Source organism: Gavialis gangeticus, unplaced genomic scaffold (genome assembly GCF_001723915.1).
Source record: "Gavialis gangeticus isolate Ggan-Ray unplaced genomic scaffold, GavGan_comp1, whole genome shotgun sequence".
NCBI classification, from domain to species: domain Eukaryota; kingdom Metazoa; phylum Chordata; order Crocodylia; family Gavialidae; genus Gavialis; species Gavialis gangeticus.
This window is the reverse complement of record NW_017728996.1, coordinates 3,793,842-3,798,040: the sequence shown is the minus strand read 5'-3', so window position 1 is coordinate 3,798,040 and position 4,199 is coordinate 3,793,842. Positions and strand designations below refer to the sequence as shown.

The 4,199-nt window shown below is 42.2% G+C and overlaps 1 protein-coding gene across 3 annotated transcripts in view; it reads left to right on the top strand.

The window, feature by feature from the left end:
• Positions 1–4,199, top strand: part of PIAS1 (protein inhibitor of activated STAT 1) — a 73,844-nt gene that overhangs the window by 33,539 nt on the left and 36,106 nt on the right. The window lies entirely within an intron of this gene.

Here is a 4,199-nt window from a genome sequence, read left to right as displayed (position 1 = left end):
TAAAAAAAAAAAAAAAAAAAAAAAAGTTAGAAATGTCTTGTTGCTCCCCTTTTTGGCCCTGGCAAACTTGGTGAGTGATTAAAGAACTAGTAATTTTGTGACACTAAAGAAACCTTGCAAGTCAAATTGACTTGATGAGAAGCAGAAATTTGTGCAGCTTGTGTGAAACTTTGGTGTTTGGCACCTGTTGAATTCAACCAATGGGAGGTAAAGTCTCTTTAAGGATTCAGGCCCCTTCCTTTTCAATTAAGGGCATACCCATAACTTAGGTAGTCCATATTTAGGTTATCCAAGATGTTCTCTGTTAGCACAGAAAGATGGAACTTGATTTCTGATTTATTTTTTTTTAAGATTTTGGTGTTTGTTTTCATTTGAAAGAAAATCCACCAGGCACTTGCATATTATGCCATTTTTAGCTTACACATGTAATTTTGTTCTTTTCCTGGCCTTTTAAACTAATACATAACATAGTAAAGAATGTGAATAGATGAGATGCAAAATAAAAAGTTTGCTATATAGTTATGTAGAAACTATATACCAACTGTCAGCAAGAGCAGAGATTAATTGTAATATTGTGGCGTAGTCCTTCCTGTTAGTTTAGTTATTATCTATTTTCTTTAATTTCCTTTTAGTTTCAGATGGAAACGTTTTTGGTTTTTTTTTACTTTGTTTCCCCCCGCTCTCCCTTTTTTCAGGACTAGGGTAGTTTCTGGCATGGAATGGTTGCCATGTATCAATCAAAGTGATTCCTTGGTATAGAATTATATATTTGCGTCATGTAAATGCTTGAACATAGCCTTGAGCTGCAATCGTTGACTGTAATTTTAATTGCATCAGGAGGGGTTCGTTGCTTGAAGTGGGAAATCTATAATGGGTCAGTCAGGAAGATGGAAGTGTTTGTATTATCTAATTTCCCTAAATCCAGTAACTTCTCTGGCCTTGAAAAGCTTTTAGAAGGTCTGGTGTGGTCAGATAGAATGGGAAGCTCAGCCCCTATGATGTAGCGAGTAGCATTAGTGAAATTTTAATATTTTTCCCTTTAGAGCCGTGTAAGCCATGATGCTGGTAATTTCCCTTTCCTGGTGGTTCAAGCAAGCTAGCTGCACATTTTTGTCATGTGGCTTTTGCCTCCATGGATGCCTTGTGCCCTAAACTGCCTGGGATGGAGTCTCATGATTCTCCCCTTACGCTAAATCCTGGACTTCAGGATGTTGCTTGCTAATAGTGATTACACAGCAGACCTGACTGGCTGGGAATTTAAAAAACATTTCTAGTTTACATAATTAAAAATACAATGTTACTATAGACTGATCCTTAGTTGCTGGCTGTGTCACCTTGTGGCAGGCGGCATTCAAGTAGAACAGAAAGAGAGTACTCCAATTGCTGAGAGAGTACAGGCAATTCATGGGAGTAGTTGTCAGCTTGAGGGAAGGCCAGGGAAGGTCAAAAACTTCCTCTGGGGTCTGGCCAAGGAGAACTAGTCCTTGCCGGCAGCTCCCAACCATTCCCTTCCCCCTGTCCTCCATCAGTCTCTTGCCGTGTGTTCTGGGATTTGGAGTCCCATGTTTACATGCTGGAGAGCTCCGCCATGACAGACTGGTTCCTGGTCCAGTGTACTTGATGGGAGTTGAGACAGTCAGCTGAATGGAAGGTAGTCCCTCAAGCATAGATAAATGGGTGGTTATCTACAGCTATTGTCCTCTTTCCTAATTTAAAATCACTCCATGCTGTTATCGAGCTGTAAGCACATAATTCAGATAGCTAAACCTTTCATCCCATTTTGTTCTTAGCATTTCCTCTCCTGAATTCTTCAGCAGCTTGCTAGGTAGGAAATGCAAACTGTGGTTAGACCGTGTGCATCTGAGATGAACAGAAACTACAACAGCTTTCTTTAAGTTCACTATGCTTTCTTGTGCCTTTTGAGTTGAGCATAGTTTCCAGCATTGGAAAATGGGTATGTACAATGCAGATGGCTGATAAGTTAACATCACTGTGTGAACTGCTAAATGTGCATGTGTTTATCTGGAGGGCATTTAAAATGGATCAGTCACTTAATTCTTTCAGAATTTGGCAGGCATTTCTAGTTAGCAGAACATGACCAACTGTAGATGGCTGGCTAGTTCAGAGAACTCGAAAGTGGAAGTTGCACCGTAGGGACAGCTACATCATCTGTTGACTTTTTTAGCATGATCCCTTAATGTGTTGTCATTCTGTTACTTGCGGTCATCTTTGTACAACATATTTAACATTTTTTGTTTCTTTCTTAGGCTCATTCTTTGTGATCTTTCCAGATGTGGCTCACTCTTTAGTCACTTTAAATTTAGTATCTGGCCAAAAGGACAGGTAGTTAACAAGTCATACCAAGTGAATAGGGGGAGAGAACCATTTGAGCACTTACTAGTCCCGTAAGTTGAACAAGGATGCAATTCCTCATGAAACTGAGGGATAGCATATACTTATGTTTTAAGTGAGTGCACGGTTTTTGCAGGCTGAAATGTACGGACTGCAGAGTGAAATAATTTGGAAGGAAGAGGCTAAATAAAATGCAATATAAACTATGTTTTTTTTTCCTTTGGAGGAAGAACACAGTTAATGAAGAGCCTGTTACAAATAAGGATGCTGAACTTGGGTGTCTGGAGAGAGAGAGAGATGTGGCTGGTCTGTCTCCTAAAATCATAGAGACGTATGGCTGGAAGGGACCTTCAGAGGTCATGGGATCATAGAAAACAATGGCTGGAAGGGACCTCAGGAGGTCACTTCTAGTCCAACCCAGTGTCAAAGCAGGACCAGCCCCAACTACATCATCCCAGCCAAGGCTTTGTCTAGCCTGGTCTTAAAAACCTTCAAGGATGGGAGCCCACTACCTCTCTGGGTATCCTGTTTTACTACCCTCCTCATGGAAGTTTTTCCTAATATCCAAACTCAATTTCCCTTGCTGCAACCTGAGCCCATTGCTCCTTGTCCTGTCATCTGCCCCCACTGAGACCAGTCCAGCTCCATCCTCTTTGCAATCCCCTGCAGGGAGGTGAAGGCTGCTATTCAATCCCCCCTTGGTCTTCTCTTCTGCAGACTAAATAAGCCCAGTTTTCTCAGCCTCTCCTGAGTCCCAATCCCCAGTCCTCTAACAGGGTCACCTCATCCAAGCCCCTGTCTGAGGCAGGATCACCTCTATCCAAACCATCCCATGCAAATCCTTGTCTAAGCTCTTGGCAAAACTACAGTCAGCCTTGGTGCAACCACACGACATAACGCCCCAACCTGCCCCAGGTAAAGCAGGTGCACCACAGTGGCTTTGTTCTGCTGCTGCAAAGGTTGTTAAAACACACTCAGTAGGCCCAAGGAAGAGGGCCATGCTGCCCAGTGCAAAGAGAAAAACCCCCGCGGTCCATACCAGTCTCAGACCACCAGCCCCTGTGGTACTTTGAGTTACGGGTTGACCTGTTATAGGCCTCACAATTAACTTTTCCTCAAAAACAGGACGTTTCAAGGACTGTCAGTTGCTTCAAGTGTGTATCTTGTTCGGTGCTAGCATGCATGCATGTGCAAAATCCCACTCTTGGACAATCTCGGTGGGTATTTTTCTGGGCATTTGCAGTGAAGTATTTGGACAGCACAAGTTAGCTTTAAACTAGCTGGCTAATACTGGTGACAGTTGAGCTATGGCAGCATGGAGCTTGGAGTGGCCTAATTTATCCTGTCAAGATGTCTCTGGTAAATGAGCCTGTGCTTCGTTCTGTACTGCTATGTACTCCTAAACTGTTCCAGCTTAGGAAGTGTTTCGGGTAATTACTCTGATTTGCTGAAGTACGTTAATTTTACAAGCTTAAACTCTGTTAGTAAAGTGCACACCAAATTGTACAATTAGATATGCTTAAAGTTAAAATCCTTTTTTTTGGAAGGCTTGTTACACTTCAGAGTTGAGCGGGTCATGAGATGTGGAGATCATGTCACACTGTGTTGGCCTCCATGCTTCTTGAGGCAGTTACTTAATTAACATACTGTTTTGTGTGTTCCTGCTCATGCTGATGACAGTGAATGGGCTGCTTTGTTGGGGGGGGGTGTTGCTGCTGTATCTGCCAGGGTTTGTTAAACTTTTTAAGGTGCACAGTGGTTCCTGCACTGACTTTCCATTAATTCACAAATCCTTTTTTTTTTTTTTTTTTTCATCATTCCTGTGACAGCTAGAGTGATTGCTTGCT